Here is a 17,817-nt window from a genome sequence, read left to right as displayed (position 1 = left end):
TGTGCCCTCTTCCTCCCCTCCATCTCTGTCTCCTCCCCCTCCCCTCCCCCTCTCTGCCCTTCTCTGCTCCCTCTTCCTCCCAGATCCTCCACCTGCCTCCTAGGCCCTTCTGCCTGGATGCCCTCCAGGGCTGTGAATAAGTAAACACTCAGATGCCTGCAACTGTGGCCACACACACTGTGTACAAACATGCATGTGCATCCACCAATGTCCAAATGCCCCCAAGTGCAGACTCACAGACAACACCTTCGCATACGCAGACCTCACAGAGACACACAATAGGCATTACTCAGGGACAGACAGGCTGCTGGGGGGGGGGGGGGGGGGGGGGGTGTGCGGCTGTCATTAGCGTTACTGTCCATGAGGACAGCGCAGTGTCTACAGAGCGGCAGCCCCCCAGGCACCCTTCTACCCCGCCTACACCTCAGGTAGGCATTCAGATAGACACCCAACAAACACACTAACACAAATAAACACAGCACACTCATCTGAACACACCTCCAGCGCAGTGCTCAGCGACCCAAGGGAAAGACTAAGATATGATCAGATCTATTCTGTAAGAGACGGACTTCTCTGTTCTGTCAGGTAGAATAATGGTCCCTGAAGATGTCCACATCCTAATTCCCGGACGTGTGAGTGTGTGAGCGTCCATGGGTGGCTCGGGAACTAAGTTTGCAGATGGAGCCAATGTGGTTCAGAGGTTGAGCGTCGACCCAGATCACGGTTCAATTCCGGGTCAGGGCACATGCCTGGGTTATGGGCTCAGTCCCGATCGATGATTCTCTCTCATCATTGATGTTTCTATCTCCTCTCCCTAACTCTCTGAAATCAAGAAAAATATTTTTTTAAAAGTTTGTAGATGGAATTAAGGTTGGTAATTAGTTGAGTTTCAATAGGAAGCTCGTTCCAGATCAACCCAGTGGGTAATACAATCAAAGATCCACTTCCAGTTGTTTGCCCTTCCAAGGGGCTGGGTTTCTCTGAATTTCTCTGCCTCTCGGGCTCCTTGTCCGTCCTCTTGCTCTTTTTCTTTGCATTGCTTTGTTTTCTCGGCCCCACCCCAGCCCAAGGCCTCTTAGACATCAGGTTCCTGCTGGATGGGGACCTGCCTCTGAGTCCCGTGTGTTCCCTTTGAGCAGCCTGTCTGTCCTGAATCATCATCCCGCGTTCGTCCCTGTGATAGTCAGTGTGAGAGACTACCTGGGCGGCTCTGTGAGGTTCGCATTCTGTGGATGTACCGTCTCTAAGTCTGTGCACTTTGGGGCACGTAGACATTCAGCCAGATTAGCCCAACAGCCCTCCTGCCTAGAGGCGGACCCACGTCATAGCCATGCTATCTCCGCGTGTGACCCTGTAGCCGCATGGGACCTGAGACCAGCCACTGCAGCAAGGCCTGGGGGCTCCCGAAGGCGACGCCGCAGGTGGGAGGCAGGGCCAGGCCTGAACATTTGGCTCTTTCCCTTGCAGGTGACTTCCTCTCTCCTCTTCCTCCTGTCCCCGCAGCCTCCTGTCCCCCGTCATCCTCCTGTCCCGCAGCCTCCTGTCCCGCAACCTCCTGTCCCCTTCATCCTCCTGTCCCCGTCATCCTCCTGTCCCCACAGCCTCCTGTCCCCCGTCATACTCCTGTCCCGCAGCCTCCTGTCCCGCAGCCTCCCGTCCCCGTCATCCTCCCGTCCCCCGTCATCCTCCCCGTCCCCCCTGTCATCCTCCTGTCCCCCCGTCATCCTCCCGTCCCCGTCATCCTCCTGTCCCGCAGCCTCCTGTCCCCACAGCCTTCTGTCCCGCAGCCTCCTGTCCCCCCCGTCATCCTCCTGTCCCGCAGCCTCCTGTCCCCACAGCCTTCTGTCCCGCAGCCTCCTGTCCCCCGTCATCCTCCTGTCCCCCGTCATCCTCCTGTCCCGCAGCCTCCTGTCCCCCGTCATCCTCCTGTCCCGCAGCCTCCTGTCCCCCGTCATCCTCCTGTCCCGCAGCCTCCTGTCCCCCGTCATCCTCCTGTCCTGCAGCCTCCTGTCCCCCGTCATCCTCCTGTCCCCCGTCATCCTCCTGTCCCCACAGCCTCCTGTCCCCCGTCATCCTCCTGTCCTGCAGCCTCCTGTCCCCCGTCATCCTCCTGTCCCCCGTCATCCTCCTGTCCCGCAGCCTCCTGTCCCCACAGCCTTCTGTCCCGCAGCCTCCTGTCCCCCGTCATCCTCCTGTCCCCCGTCATCCTCCTGTCCCGCAGCCTCCTGTCCCCCGTCATCCTCCTGTCCCGCAGCCTCCTGTCCCCTGTCATCCTCCTGTCCTGCAGCCTCCTGTCCCCCGTCATCCTCCTGTCCCCACAGCCTCCTGTCCCCGCAGCCTCCTGTCCCCCGTCATCCTCCTGTCCCGCAGCCTCCTGTCCCCGTCATCCTCCTGTCCCCGCATCCTCCTGTCCCGCAGCCTCCTGTCCCCCGTCATCCTCCTGTCCCCCGTCATCCTCCTGTCCCGCAGCCTCCTGTCCCCTGTAGCCCTCACTGTAGAGCCCGGGCGCCTGCGGCTCCGCGGGGACGCTGTCGGATGCCCATCCTCCCGCCGCTCCAGGGCACCATTCGCCTTCCCCGCCCCCGGTTTTCCATGTAGAAGCTGCCTGTCCGCTGTCCGCCATCGCCATGCGGCAGCGCGTGCGGAGGAGCAGCTCAGACACCGGACGGTGCCGCCGGGCCTCGGCCACCCCCGCTGGGCGCAGGGACCGGGCAGCGGCGGCGCTTCCTTGGCCGTCGCGTCGGCGTCCCAGCCGCTGGCCTCAGGCCCGACCTCCCCGGCGTCACGGGAGCCGGCGCTGCCGCCCCCGCCACACGCCCCGCGGGCAGCTCCGCGGACACCGCGCCGGCCGGAGGCCGCCCGGGGCGGTGGCGGTGGGGGGGGCCAGGGTGGCCGTGGCCGTGGCCGTGGCCGTGGCGCTCCCAGCGGCGAAGGGCGGAGCCGCCCGCCAGCCTCTCCGTCCCGGCGGGTTTGCGGTGTAGACGCCGCACTCCTGCGGGTGGGGGCTGTCCCATTCGGCGCCCTCCGTGTTCCTGCGGCCGGAGCTGGAGGCCCCTCCCTGTGCAGGACCGCAGGGCTCCGAGGCGGCGGCGCGTGGGGCACAGGGTGGCGCGGAATCCCACCTTCCCCGCCGCCCTCCTGGGGCGCCCGGCCTTCCTCTTCCTCCTCCTCCCCCTCCCCCACCCCCTCCGCCTCCCCCTCCGCCTCCCCTCCCCTCCCCTCCCCCACCCCTCCCCCACCCCCTCCGCCTCCCCCTCCTCCGCGGGGGGAGCAGCCATGCGCCCGCCCCTCCAGCCACTGAGGTTCAGGGGGAAAGACGGACACAGCGGGGACAGTGACAGGTGCGGAGGCGCTGGGAGAGGTGCGCGCGCTGCACCCGGTGGCTGTTAGGAAAGCTTCTCCGAGGTGCTGCCTTAAAAATGCCACCTTTTAAAACTAGTTTTAGAGAAAGAAACGGGAGAGGGAGGGAGAGAGAGAGGGAGCGAGGGAGAGGGAGCGAGGGAGGGAGGGAGAGAGAGGGAGAGAAACATCAATGTGAGAGCAGAACACCCTGCAGCCCCTGCGGGGACGGAGCCACCTGGGCTCCAGGAACCCACCTGCCACCTCTCAGCGCCCGGATGACCCTCAGCCGCCGGCCGGCCGGGCAGGTGTGACTTCTGAGCTGGGCCCCGATGGTAAGAGGGAGCCAGCAGGGACAAGAGCCCGGGGACAGTATTAGGGGCGAAGACCCGAAGGGGGAAAGGTCTAGATGAAGCGCGAGGGGGAGAGTGGGTGGTGTGAGCCTGGAGGGGCTGCAGGGCCTCGGCACGGGGTGAGGAGTCCTGTCCTCAGCCGCGGAAGGCACTGAGGGGCTGCAGCGGACCGCAGGCCGCGTTCCTGTATTCAGACACTCACTCTCTCCTCAGGCCCTTCCCTCCGCTTTCCTCCCTGACTCCGGTCCTCCCGCACATTGGCTTCCAGGATGACACCCATTTCCAGGCGGCACTCCGGGGAGGGACGAGTCTTCCAAGCAAGTGGCTGTTCACCTGCGCACCGAGCCGCTACCTCCTCTTCCATCTCTCAGGCCGCAGGCTGTGGGTCTGCAGAGTATTAGAGTAAAGGGACATTATGACAGGTACGCTAATCCTTACATCAGGGATAACAAAGTTGAGGCCCGAGGGGTGACCAGCTTCTGAAGGTAACTCGTATGTTAAGTGGAGGAGTCTTTACCCCTCGGGGATACAGGAGCAGGTTGGTTCTTGTCTCTTAAACGCTTGTTTCAGTGTAAAAAGGTATGAACTGACCACTTCCTATCTGCCCAGAATCAGGGCCCAGCTCCTCAAGGGACAGAGGGAGCAAAATGAGGTCCGGGCCCAGCAGCGCTGGGGCGTGTTGGTGAGCGGACAGCCCTGCCCTCCGGCCACTTAGACTTGGTGAGCGGGAGAGACCCTGGCGCAGGCCGCAGCCTGTGCTGTGGAGGGACGTGCAGGGCCGGGGACTGTCCGGTGGCCCCAGTGCAGGAAGCAGAAGCCACTCCAGGTGTTTTAAGCAACAAGAGAACCAGACCATGAGAAAGTCACTCACAGGCCCGGAGAATTCGGAGTCAGATGGTCCTGACCGGGCTCTTGGCCACGAGGTCCGTGGGCGCAGTCGGAAATGCCGCCACAGGGCCTTCTGTGGTGGGAGCCTGTCTACCTGTCAGAGGAAAGGGGCCCCCCTCGTTCTCCGTTCACATCTCACAGCACGTCTCATCAGCAGAACTAATTCCTCTCCACAGCCTCGCTGCAGACGGTTCTGAGAATAGATGGCTTTGGTTTGGTTTGGTTTTACTTTCCAGCCTCCAAGAGGAGGAAGTCAGTCCATGTAAAGTACAGATCCCAGTTACATTTGAATTTCAGGTCAACAACAAATTTTTTTAGCATAAGTATCTCCCCAAAATTGTATGAAACATACTTATACTAAAAACTTAACTCATTCTTTATTTTATTTTATTTTATTTTTTTTTTTATTTTTATTTTTTTTTTTTTTCGCTTAAAGTATTACAAAGGGTATTACATAAGTGTCCTTTTCCCCCCCCGCCCTTGACAAACCCCTACCCTCCCTTACCCCCCAGTGTCTTATGTCCATTAGTTATGCTTATATGCATGCATACAAGTCCTTCGGTTGAACTCTTACTCCCCTCCCTCCTGCCCCCCAACTCTCTCTGGCCTTCCCACTGCAGTTTGACAATCAGTTTGAGGCAGCTCTGCCTCTGTATCTATTATTGTTCAAAAGTTTGTAATGGTCTTTATTATCCATGAATGAGTGAGATCATGTGGTATTTTTCCTTCATTGACTGGCTTGTTTCACTTAGCATAATGCTCTCCAGTTCCATCCATGATGTTGCAAATGGTAGGAGTTCCTTCTTTTTAACAGCAGCATAGTATTCCATCGTGTAGATGTACTCATTCTTTATTTTAAATTTAAATTTACATAGGCGTCCTGTGTTTCATTGTTAAATCTGGCAGCCCCACAGAGACCCAGCGCCGATACTCATTAGGAGCAGGTGGCTGGTTAGCTTAGCTGTGGGGACGGAGAGGTGAGCCAGGGCGGAGGGAAGCGCGTGCCAGGCAGAGGGAACAGCTCTGCAAAGACGGAAGCAAGAGCGGCTTGGGCTCATTTAAACAAAGCTGGGACGTGGCGAGTGCAGGTGAAAGTGGTACGAGGTAGGTGAAGGCTGAGGCAGAGACCAGATCCTGCAAGGTCTTGAGTTCTGAGTAGTGGGATGAGACACATGCAAAATGGGAGGGACCCGGAGCCACTACCTGCTGCTGGCAGCCCCGGGCTGTGCAGGACGGTCACCCTGAAGAGAGAACGTGATCCCAGTGATGGAGGCGGAGGTCATGATGGCTACGCAGGGCGGGCAGGGCAGGTGTTTGGTGGAGGGAACTGGCAGGTGCTGGCGTGGCCATGAGGACAGGGAGGGCAGTCAAGGGTGACTCTAGTTCTAGTTCCTGGGGTGGACGACTGGCTGACAGTGCTGTTACCCAAAGGGGCAGAGCGCTCACCGAGCTCTGGGTGTTGACTTGGGGTCACAGAGAGGGCAGGGCATGACCAGGCGCCGGGGCAGCTGGAGCCTGCAGGGCAGAGCGACCTCCCTCTGGTGCGCCTCACCTGCTGCTCTTCTCGCCTCCCTCAGCCTTTTCTCCTCCATCAGCTTCACTTCCTGATTCTCCTTTTCTTTCCTTTTCTTTCCTTTCCTTTTCTTTCCTTTTCTTTCCTTTTCTCTCCTTTCCTTTCCTTTCCTTTCCTTTCCTTTCCTTTCCTTTTCTTTTCTTTTCTTTCTTTCTTTTCTTTATTTTCCCTGTAGTTATTCCATTTCCTGGACAGAATCAGAGGCTCAGCTCAGCTGGTGAAGGTCGGGAGGCTGGAACCGGAGGGCCGCCGGTTCTGGGTGCAGGTGCCCAGGGGCCCTGGGAAGCCATGTGCGGTCTCCGCCGGCCCAGGACGGGCGGCTGCGGAGGGAGCAGAGCTTAGACGCGCAGGGCACCGTGCTCTGGGGAGGGTCACCATCTGCTGAGAGGCAGAGCCGGGCTGGGGCGACACCCACATGGAACTGGGCTTCCAGCTCTTGTTGGTCTCGTGACTGTAGAGTGTTTATTTACTCAGCAAATGCTGTCCAGCACCTAGTCTGTGCCGGGTGCCGCGCTGGGAACTGGGACCCCAGCAGGCAGGACCCGCCGCACTGGAATGTCACTCGAGGAGAAAGCAGGTCACTAACCACAGTGAAGTGTAGGCCCCACAGAGCAGCATGAACCAAGGGAGACAGTGGCGCTGGGTGGGTCAGTGGGTAGTGCTCGAGCAGGGATTGAAGGTGAGAGTCGCCGGCCTGGGGAGCCGTTCCTGGAGGGCGGGCAAGGCCGGGGAGAAGCTGCTGCCACTGTGTGAGATGAGCAGCCAGCACGGAGGCCCAGCGGCTGCAGCCCCAGGGCAGCGAGGGGCTCACTGCAAAGGACCTGGAGGCCACTGTCCACTGTTGGGGTGGGAATAGGGGTCGGGTAGGGGTGGGGTAAGGGTGGGAGTGGGAGTGGTGTGGGGTAGGGGTGGTGTGGAGTGGGGGTAGGGGTGGAGGTAGGGGTGGGGGTAGGGGTGGTGTGGGGTGGGAGTGGAGTGGGGTAGGGGTGGTGTGGAGTGGGGGTAGGGGTGGGGGTAGGGGTGGTGTGGGGTGGGAGTGGAGTGGGGTAGGGGTGGTGTGGGGGTAGGGGTGGTGTGGGGTAGGGGTGGTGTGGGGTAGGGGTGGTGTGGGGGTAGGGGTGGTGTGGGGTGGGAGTGGAGTGGGGTAGGGGTGGTGTGAAGTGGGGGTAGGGGTGGGGTGGGAGTGGTGTGGGGGGAGGAGGGGGGTAGGGGTGGGAGTGGGGTGGTGTGTGGTGGGGGTGGAGTGGGGGTGGGGGAGGGGTGGGGGTGGGAGTGGGGTGGAGTGGGGGTGGGGTGGGGGTGGGGGGAGGAGGGGGTAGGGGTGGGGTGGGGTGGGGGTGGGGTGGGGTGGGGTGGGGTGGGGGTGGGGTGGGGGGGGGAGTGGTGTGGGGGTGGAGTGGGGGTGGGGTGGGGGTGGAGTGGGGGTGGAGTGGGGGTGGAGTGGGGGTGGGGGGAGGAGGGGGGAGGGGTGGGGGAGGGGTGGGGGTAGGGATGGGGGGGGCCGAGCCTGCGGGGTGGAGGGCTGCACTGCAAAGTGAGGTGTGAGGGGAGAACCCAGGCTTTGGCCCGAGCCCCGGGGCGGAGGGCGGTGGCCGGGCGTGAGGCCGGGACCGTGATGGGAGCCGGGACTGCGCAGCCTGTGCGGGTCTCAGGGCGCAATGGCGGACCAAGAAGAAGACTGGTCCCGGCACCCCGTTTACAGTGGGCAGCGCTGCTTCCTGTTAAGTCCGGTGAGGACCGGAGAGCGGGTGGCACCGTGACGGGTTCGGGGCGCGGCGCAGGGGGCGGGCAGAGTCGGGGAAACCGAGTCCGAAGCTGAAAGGGAGGGGAGGAGCGAGGGGCCTGGAAGAGCGGGGCGGGGGCGGGGGGGGGGGCAGGAGCGCGGTGCCTCCCCGGACCCGCACCCCAGCTCCCCTCCGAGGCGGCCCCCCGCGCCCGCCGCCTTTGGGGAGGGGCCTGGGACCCCCGCCCCCGGAGGAGAGGGGGAGGCGGCAGGGCCCCCCAGGTTAGATGGGGGAGACCCCACAGGACGGGGACAGAGAGGAAGCGTCGCCCTGCACCCATTTCGCGGCCCCGGCAGAGCGTGTGTGTTGGGGGTGGGGGTGGGGAGAGGGCGTGAGGGGACTGGATGGGTGGGGAGCAGCGACGTTTGATTCATGGCCTGTTTCCTTTTATTTTTTAATATATTTTTGTTGATTTCAGAGAGGAAGGCAGAGGGAGGGAGAGAAACAATGAGAACCGACCTGCGGCCTCCCGCGCGCCCCCTGCTGGGGCCCTAGCTCGCAGCCCGGGAGCGTGCCTGGCCGGACCCGCACCCGGACCCGCACCCGGACCCGCACCCGGACCCGCACCCGGACCCTGGGGCGGAAGGCGGCGCCCGGTCCACTGGGCCAGCATCGGGGCCGGGGCTGTTGGGCCGCTGCGGTCGGTCGGCCGAGCAGCGTCTGCCCAGGGCGCTCCCGGCAATGAGGGGTCTCTCCTCCTGCGGGGCCTTGGGAACGGCGCCCCGGCCCGGGGGGCCCAGCACACGTGCCACTTCGCGCGGCAGCTGGGGGGGCGGCCGAGCAGCCGGGAAGGACGCGGGCGCTCCGAGACCAGGGGCTGGAGGGAAAGCTGGGGCGGGCATCCCGCCGGGGTTACAGTCCATCACCAAGAAACTCGGGGGGCCCGGGGGAGGCCTGCAGAGCGGGCGAGCCACGGGCGACAGTGAGCCTGGGGAAGGGCGGCCGCGCCCCGGAGGGCGGAGGGCGTTCCCAGCCGGGGGCGGCGGCTGTGCCCGGGTCTCGCGTGCTAACGGGGCAGTTAGACGTGGGCAGAGCGAGGACGACGGGCCAGGCACAGGTCAGCGGGCGGAAAGCCCCGGTGCCTAGCGATGGACAGTCCGTCGTGGGGGGACCTCGCCCAGGGTGACCTCCGCCCCCAGCATACGCTGGTCCTGCGGTGTGGACCCCTGACCTTTCGGCCCCAGAGCTGACATCGAGGCCTCAGCTGTGTTTCAGCTCCAGGCCCAGAAAAGCAGCAAAACCAGACAAGTGACCCACAGCTGACGTCAGGACCAGCTGCACCGGGTACTGACCTGCCCTGGCGCTGACCAATCAGTGGAGACCTAGACCCTGAAAGGACCGCTGGAAAGTGCTGAATATTCGATGGAGCTCTTCCCCGGGACCTCCCCCAACACCCCCCCCCCCCCCCCACAGCCCTTAGGGCGGAGGGCCCAGGTGCTCTCCCTCCAGGACCAGCCTGCCTTTCCCTCCCCCTCTCCGCACCCCCCGCCCCAGGTGTATTCCTACTGCCTCCCTCCCAACTCCAAGGGCCCTTCCTTTGCCTCCGCCCACTTCTTCTGGGACTCACTCCTCCCACCCGGGATTTACCACGTAAATGCTCTCTTACAGCTGGCGGCGTGGCTCTGAATCCTTTCCCAGCCGGTGCTGAGCCCAGGTCCGGTCCCACCGCCGGTCGGACTCCTGTGCCCTTCCTGCCCCTGCAACACGGAGGGCTTAGTCGACCCTGTTCTCCTCGGTGAGTCTCAGAAGAGCATTTTTTTCGAATTTAAATCATTTTGTATTTAAGCGCGGATTTTACAAAACGTGATATAAAGGTGAACGACATTCACAGCTTACTGTGTTCATGTAAATCACCCCGAGTGCGCTACGCCTCCGGTGTGTATACGGCTTTACAGGCACCTGGAAAGAAATCAGAGAAGCAGCTGCTTTTCCAATAAACTTGGCCAGTGCCAGTTGACCACAGCCCGGACGAATGGCCTGGACCCGCTGCAGGCGCGGAACCTGCCGGTGGTGGCCGGGTGGGCCGTCTGCTTGGGGAGCCACTGGGACATAAAGCTAACGGCCTGGCTGAAACTTTGGCAGGAGAATCTTTGGAGATGGCATCTCTCTCTTAATGTTTTTTTTCAAGTTGAGCAGAGTGTAAATTTAATTTAAAGAAAAATGCTATGGTGGTTTGAGGTTTATAAAAAATTTGTTCGAGTTTTTGAAGAGTTGTGAAACCTAAGGTAAATAGGAAAATCTACTTTTCTTTGTATATTTAATGAATAGCCATGCTATGTAAAAGTTACCTATAGCTATATAAACCGATATAACTGCAATTAAACACATAAATAATCATTTGCTCTACTCTGCATGGCAAAATTTCTCTCCCTGGATAATGCATTTTATTTATTTATTTATTTATTCATTTATTTTTAAATTAAATCTTTATTGTTCAGATTATTACAGTTGTTCCTCTTTTTCCCCCCATAGCTCCCCTCCACCCGATTCCCACCCCACCCTCTGCCCTTACCCCCTCCCCACCGTCCTCATCCATAGGTGTACGATTTTTGTCCAGTTCTTCCTGCACCCCCACACCCTTTTCCCCTCAAGAACTGTCAGTCCACTCCCTTTCTATGCCCCTGATTCTATTATAATCACCAGTTTATTCTGTTCATCAGATTTTTTATTCACTTGATTTTTAGATTCACTTGTTGATAGATATGTATTTGTTGTTCATAATTTTTATCTTTACCTTTTCCTTCTTCTTCCTCTTCTTAAAGGATACCTTTCAGCATTTCATATAATACTGGTTTGGTGGTGATGAACTTCTTTAACTTTTTCTTATCTGTGAAGCTCTTTCTCTGACCTTCAATTCTGAATGATAGCTTTGCTGGGTAAAGTAATCTTGGTTGTAGGTTCTTGGTATTCATCACTTTGAATATTTCTTGCCACTGCCTTTTGGCCTGCATAGTTTCTGTTGAGAAATCAGCTGACAGTCGTATGGGTACTCCCTTGTAGGTAACTGACTGTTTTTCTCTTGCTGCTTTTAAGATTCTCTCTTTGTCTTTTGCTCTTGGCATTTTAATTATGATGTGTCTTGGTGTGGTCCTTTTTGGATTCCTTTTGTTTGGGGTTCTCTGCGCTTCCTGGACTTGTAAGTCTATTTCTTTCACCAGGTAGGGGAAATTTTCTGTCATTATTTCTTCAAATAGGTTTTCAATATCTTGCTCTCTCTCTTCTTCTGGCACCCCCATAATTCGGATGTTGGTATGCTTGAAGTTGTCCCAGAGGCTCCTTACACTATCTTCATATTTTTAGTTTCTTTTTTCTTTCTTTTGTTTTCCGGTTGGGTGTTTTTTGCTTCTTCGTATTTCAAATCTTTGACTTGATTCTTGTGATCCTCTAGTCTGCTGTTGGATCTCTGTATAATATTCTTTATTTCAGTCAGTGTATGCTTAATTTCTAGTTGGTCCTTTTTCATATCCTCGAGGTCTCACTAGATTTCTTGAGGGTCTTACTAAACTTATCGGCGGTCTGACTGGACTTATTGAGGGTCTTACTAAATTTATCGGCGGTTTCTAGAAAATTCTTGAAAAATCTTATAACCGTGGTTTTGAACTCTATATCCAGTAGTTTGCTTTCCTCCATTTCTGTCATTTGTGACCTGTTTGTCTCCGCATTTTTTATGCTTCCCTGTGTTGATAGAGTGGCTTTGTGTGCTAGGTGTCCTATAGGGCCCAGTGGCTCAGCCTCCCCAATTACCTGAGGTGTACACTCTTGGTGCACTTCTTTGTGGGCTTTGTGCACAGTCTTGTTGTAGTTAAGCCTTGATTGTTGTAGGTAACACTGGGAGGAATTGACCTCCAGGCCAATTGGCTGTGAGAATCAGCTGTGTCTGCAGTGGGAGAACTTCTGTGCTGGAGACACCTTTCTGGGACAAGACCTGCTTCAGTGGGGCTTTGGTGCTCACTGAGTCTGCCCCCTCAGTGTGTTCCTTATGTACCTGAGGAGTTGTAATCTGGATGGTCCCACTCTGACCACTGGGTACACTGGCTCTTGGATCTCTAAGGAGGTGCTAATTTAGCCTCTGCCTGAGGCTACCCAGCAGGAGCTATGGGGAGATCTGCAGATTCCTCTTCTTTGTTTGGGGTTTGGAGGTGCCCAGATGAGGCCCAGCTGTGAAGCAATGCAAGCTGCTGTGGGGCCTTGGGCCTTTTTTTGGATGTTCTGTGTCTCTCTGACCCAGCTGCAGTTTGTTAGGTAATTTTAGATTGCAAAGGGCCAGGCCTTTCATATGCAAAAGCCTCTTTGCACAGCTTGGGTGGGGTGGGGTCTCAGGGGATCAACAGGGCAGAGCAAGCAGCTATGGCTGATCCTCAGTCCTACCCTAAGAGGCGCCGGGTCTCAGTGTCCCAGCAGTAACCACTGCAAGCACCTCTGAGAAACCCGCCCTCGAGTTCCGCCCAATGCCAGACAGTCCAGTTTCTCCCCGTATGAGTCTGGATCCCCAGAGACTCGCCTGGAACTGGAGTTCAGAGCAGTCGGGAGCTTGAGACTCCCTCCCGATTGAAAAAGACAACCGAGTCCTCAGTTGCCAGCCCTTTCCATGTTCGCCTCCGTACCTCTGCACTTTACTTCTGCACCTCTTGAGTCTCAGTGTGCTTTTCTCTTTCCTTCTAGTTGTAGAATTTCCACTCAGCCGGCCTTCCTGTGGTTCTGGATGGTGTCCGTTTTGTCTTTTAGTTGTATTTTTGAAGTGGTTGTGCGAGGCAGCAATTTCCGGTGTTTACCTATGCCGCCATCTTGGGTTCTCTCTCTCTCTTAATTTTGACCATCCTGCTGCTTTAAGGTCAAGTAGAACTTGGTTCCTCTCCTCTGTTATCAACAAGTGAGCATCTGCTGACATGGCCATGAGGCTGGGGTTCCAACAAGCATCGCACCCCTGCAACCCCCGCTCCCACCCCAGCTGCCACTGTGGCCGCCAGCCGAGGGCTGCCCAGCTCATTCCAGAAGAGCATTTTTAAGTGGAGAAGCCCACTCTGATTAAACATGCCACAGACATGGCTCTGTCTGCAGGTGGAGATGGACGGGAGGGCAGGAGACCCCAGGGCTGCACAGGCTGGCCCCCGGGACCGGGACCGGAGAGGAGGGTGGAGGTTCGAATGGTCTGAGGGAAGGGGTGTGGAGCACATCTCACAAGACTGATGGGGAAAAGGAACCAAAATCCTGTGTTCAGGATTGTAATGAAGTTATCTATCCTAATAATCTATACTAATAATAGGGTAATACGCAAATTGGCCGGGATGCCATCACAGTAACGACTGATCAGCAGGCTGCGTGCACAGCAGGAGTGGGTGGGCGGGGACTTGCAGTGTCCCGGCCAGGGGTCCGCAGGCGTGCGGAGGTCCTCAGCCCTCTGCCACAGCCTGGCCTGGGGGCGGGATTGCAGCGGGGGCCTCCGTGTGCCTGTTCTGGGGGTCCGCAGGCCTTCCCCAGCTCCTGCCTACCTCTTTGGGGCAATCCATTGAGGAGCCCCAGATGGGTGGACAGGGCCTATCTCTTTGGGGCAATGGATCGTGGGGCTCCCACACTGTGACAGGGCACAGGCCAGGCTGGGGGACACCCCCCCCCACACCCCGAGGTCACGAATTTCATGCATCGGGCCACTAGTACATACATTAAAAGTCCAGCAATTAGATAAGTTAATGAGAAAAGTTAGAAGCCCCACCCCCTTCACTACTTACGACTCTTTTAGCTGATTTCCTTTCTGATGTTTGTCTCCATATCTATAAACACTAAGATTATATTATTACTGTGTGCTCTTTCAATTTTAGGCACTAGGTAGTAATTTGCTTTTGTGAAAGATACCCTTTTTTTAACCACTAGTCTCACTTGATCCACAAACAGATATTCTCACCATCCTTACTTTATAACTATTTCAAAAATGCATATGCACATACCACATATACACCTCTGGAAAGACCACATCTGGCGAGGGTTCAGGGGGGCACTGGCTCAAGGAGCATTTCCTTCTACCTGTCTGCTTTAACTTCTTTACAAATGAATGTGTACATTACTTACTTATGTAATAAAAACAAAATAAGGCAAAACGAATCCACACAACAAAACAAAAGGATAATCATCATTACCCACAGTTTATAGATGTGAAAACCGAAGCCAGAGACGTGGGGAGTTTGTTTAAGGTCTCACAGCAGCAAGCACACCTTGAGCCTAAAGGAAGAGAAGGGACACGCAGTGCAGCAGAACAAAAGGGAGTGAGACAGAAAGCCAGGCGCCGGGGCGTGGGGGCAGTGAGGAGCCTTTACCAGGAGGGCTGTCACCTCTGGCGGACAGGGACAAAGAAGGCAGAAGGGAAAATGGCAGAAGGTGGAAACACTAGAGCTGCTGGCTTGAAGGAGCTGTGAGGTGCTGTGGAGGAAGGGACTCAATCAGAGAGGCTTTGGCCTGAAGGGAAAGGCCATGGCCCCATGACCGGAGCGAGCACCCCAGAGAGCTCAGATGCCAGGCACCTGCGAAGAGTCACTGGAACCCAGAAACTGATGGCAAGAGTGAGACCATCACCCCAAAAGGCAGGGAGCATTGACAAGAAGGCGCTTGAGGTCCAGGGAGCTTCATGCATCTGGTCTGAGGCCTCTGTCACAAAACCAGCAAAGAATCTATATCTGATAGGTTTTCCTCCAGGCCCAAATGAAAGGTGTGGAGGCACTGGGAGCAGGTGATGCCCGCAGGATGACTCACAACAGCCGGCCAAGCAAACAAGCTGCAGGCTCCACCCTGACAGAGCAGGAATGCCTGGGGAGCAGCTGCCAGAGGTCAAGGCCAAGGCCACCAAGACAGCTGGCTCCTCCCGAATCACAATCACGACTCCGCACCAGTGCTCAGGGACACCTGTCCCCTCCCAGGACCACGGGGTGGTGACTCTCAGGGCTGGAGCGGCAATATGGGGGTTGGACACTGGAGATAAACTGGAGACTTCCTGTATTTGAAAAGTGATAATTTTCATTTAGAATTGAGGGTCAGATAAAGAGACAAGAAAAAGCTAAAGGAGTTCATCACCGCCACACCAGTATTACATGAAACCCTGAAGGGTATTCTTTAAGAAGAAGGAGAAGGAGAAGAAGAATTAGAAGAAGATATAAAAGATATGAACAATACAATGGCAATAAATATATATCTATCAACAATTGAGTCTAAAAATAAAAATAAATAAGGAATGTAATGAACAAAATAAACTGATGAATAAAATAGAAGCAGAAGCATGGAAAGACTGAGGACTCTCAGAGGGAAGGGAGCATGGGGGGTGGGAAGAGATTAACCAAAGATCTTACAGGCATATGTGCATCACCTACGGACACAGACAATAGGGTGGTGAAGGCCTGGGCGGGGCAGGACTTGGGGAGAGGGGTCAATGGGGGGGAAAATGGGGACATCTGTAATAGTCTCAACCATAAAGATTTAAAACAAATAAAAATAGAAAATAAATAAATAAAAAAAAAAGTGAGTTTTGTACAGATATACACACATTCCCCAACCCTCCCAATTCATCCTCCCCCCACCCCCACCCCCACCCCCCACTGGGAGGAGAGAAAGAGCAGCCCTGGCCGCTCAGAAGCTGCTCACACTCGGTCTCCAGCCCACGCCATCCCCGCTCGGCATAAGCTGCTCACAGAACACCGAGACCATGGGAAGTGAGGCAAAGTGAGTCTGGTTTATAACTTGTGTGAACACAGACAAAAACAGGTCACCCTGCCATCCACAAGCTATCAAACATCTTTTCTCTTGGTCAAAAGAAATGACTGCTACTTAAAAGGCGAAAGAACAATTTCAGCTTTATTCTCATTCTCGTTTCCCTACCTATAGGTAGGATTAATTGTCATGTAATTTTCTCTGCTTTCTGCTCAATCTAGAGCAAATCCCTACTTTCTTAGACTCTCCCCCAAATCACCAAACCGAAGCCCAAATCTTACAGCAGGTGTTTCCCTCACACGCTCTTGCTGAGATGTCCCGAAGTCCCGTGTAGCCTGCACCCGCTCTTGCTGTAAAGAATGATGAGCCCAACTTGCTCAGCTGCAGGTGTGCTTCTGGGGGTCTTTGGCTGGAGGACATGGATAACATCCAGTTTGTCTTCTTAAAAAATATTTTTTAATTGATTTCAGGGAGGAAGGGAGAGAGAGAGAAACAGCTTCAATGGGCTGCCCCACGCTGGGGCTTGAGCCATGACCTCCTGGTTCATAGGTCGATGCTCAACCACTGAGTCACACCGGCTGGGCCAGTGTTTGTCTTTTTTATTCTTACCCCTGGGGTCTACATTGAGAGTCTGGAATCAGGTTGTGTGGGAAAAGATGTTTCAAAGGCAGGAGGTGTTGTCAGAAGGGACAAAACCAGTCACACATTCACTCAGCAAATATTTATTGGGCAACCACAGGTGCCACAGATTGTTCCAGGTGCCAAGGACAATAGACAAATAAAGCAAGACCCATGATTATCAGGAAGCTCTCAGTGGGCAGCACGAGTGGGAAGATACCTGGACAGGTCACTGTGACTCGTGGAGGTAAGTGCGATGAGTAGGTGTGCCCTGGGCACTGTTTCACCCACACTAGTGAGTAATGGAGGCAGCTGAGGTGAGCGCATCAAGAAAGGCTTTCTGGGAGGGGTACTTGAGGCCCCACAGGCTGGGGACAAGATCATGAGAATGGACAAGAGCAGGTCAGGGAGATAATAAACGAGGTGGTGAGTGAAGGATTTTACATGCAATTGATTGTATTAGAGTGAAAAATAGGAGGCAGGTTGCGGGGGTCAGGCTGGAGGCACTTACAAATCATGATGTGAAGTTTGGGCTTTATCCTTCAGTGAAAGTGGGCATTGGAGGCCCACTGAGAGCTCAGTAAGCCCTGCCTCATGTTATGTTGTAAATGTTTGTTTTTCAGTCACAGTTCCCATGCAATATTGTTTCTGGTGCACAGCGCACAGCCTAGACATTCATACGCTGTCGGACGTGACCCCCAGTCGGAATGGTCCCCACCGGGCACAGGCTTAGCTATTACAGTGTTATTGACTATCTTCCTGATGCTGTACTTTACATCCCCATGACTATTCTGTAACTGCCAATTATTACTTCTAATTCCTTCGCCTTTTCCACCAGTCCCCCCACCCCCTCCCATCTGGCAACTACCAGTGTGTTTCCTGTATCTATCAGTCTGTTTCTGTTTTGTTTATTCTGTCCTTTAGGTTACACATAGAAGTGAAATAAATTTGTATTTGTATCTTTCTCTGACTTGTTTCACTTAGCATAATACCCTCTGGTTCAGATGGTAAGATTTTATTCTTTTATATAGCTGAGTAATATTCCATTGTCTATATGTACCACCTCTGCTTTATCCCATCATCCATTTAAGGCCTCAGTTTTCTTGTGCTTTTCTGTCTGGATGATTTGTTCTTTGATTTTAATGGTATGGGAAAATCTCCTACTGTGACTGTATAGCTGTCAATCTCTTTGTTTACATCCATCAACATTTACTTTATGTATTTAGGTTCTTACTGTAACTGAAACCCAGGCCCGCGGCCTGCCGCAATGACAGCAAACTCCTGAGACGGCTGCTGAGGAGGAAAGAGGTTTATTCCAGTGCCGCCCCCCTGAGAAGATAGGGGGCCGTTGTCCCAACGCCTGTCTCCACTTCCAGGTGCAGGCAGAGGTTTTCATAAGGTGGAGGGAAAGCAAAACAAAGAGACCAAGGGGAGGGGCTGCGAAATTCTCTACCTGCAGATGAGCACAGTGCATTCTGATAAAGGTCTCAAAACCTGTCAAGTGCGGGACTAGTGTGAGTCGTCCTGATGTTGTCATCCTGGTTTCACGTCATCGTGGTTTTACAGTTGAAGC

At 55.5% G+C, this 17,817-nt stretch overlaps 2 long non-coding RNA genes across 3 annotated transcripts; both read left to right on the top strand.

Annotated features, from left to right (window-relative positions):
• The first annotated feature begins 3,529 nt into the window (after positions 1 to 3,529).
• On the top strand, positions 3,530 to 9,275 carry LOC139012760 (uncharacterized). Its single transcript, XR_011471897.1, has 3 exons — positions 3,530 to 3,647; positions 3,906 to 4,114; positions 8,356 to 9,275. It is a non-coding gene; the product is annotated as an uncharacterized lncRNA (long non-coding RNA).
• Positions 9,276 to 9,431: 156 nt separating this feature from the next.
• On the top strand, positions 9,432 to 17,817 carry LOC139012759 (uncharacterized). Of its 2 annotated transcripts, none has more exons than XR_011471896.1 (3): positions 9,432 to 9,672; positions 16,366 to 16,491; positions 17,471 to 17,817. It is a non-coding gene; the product is annotated as an uncharacterized lncRNA (long non-coding RNA). The 2 variants fall into 2 exon arrangements; XR_011471895.1 differs by lacking the exon at positions 17,471 to 17,817 and adding an exon at positions 16,868 to 17,157.

Source organism: Myotis yumanensis, unplaced genomic scaffold (assembly GCF_028538775.1).
Source record: "Myotis yumanensis isolate MYYU_CA2020_CCGP unplaced genomic scaffold, mMyoYum1.0.hap1 SCAF_6, whole genome shotgun sequence".
Classification (NCBI taxonomy): domain Eukaryota; kingdom Metazoa; phylum Chordata; class Mammalia; order Chiroptera; family Vespertilionidae; genus Myotis; species Myotis yumanensis.
This window is presented reverse-complemented; position numbering and strand designations above follow the sequence as displayed.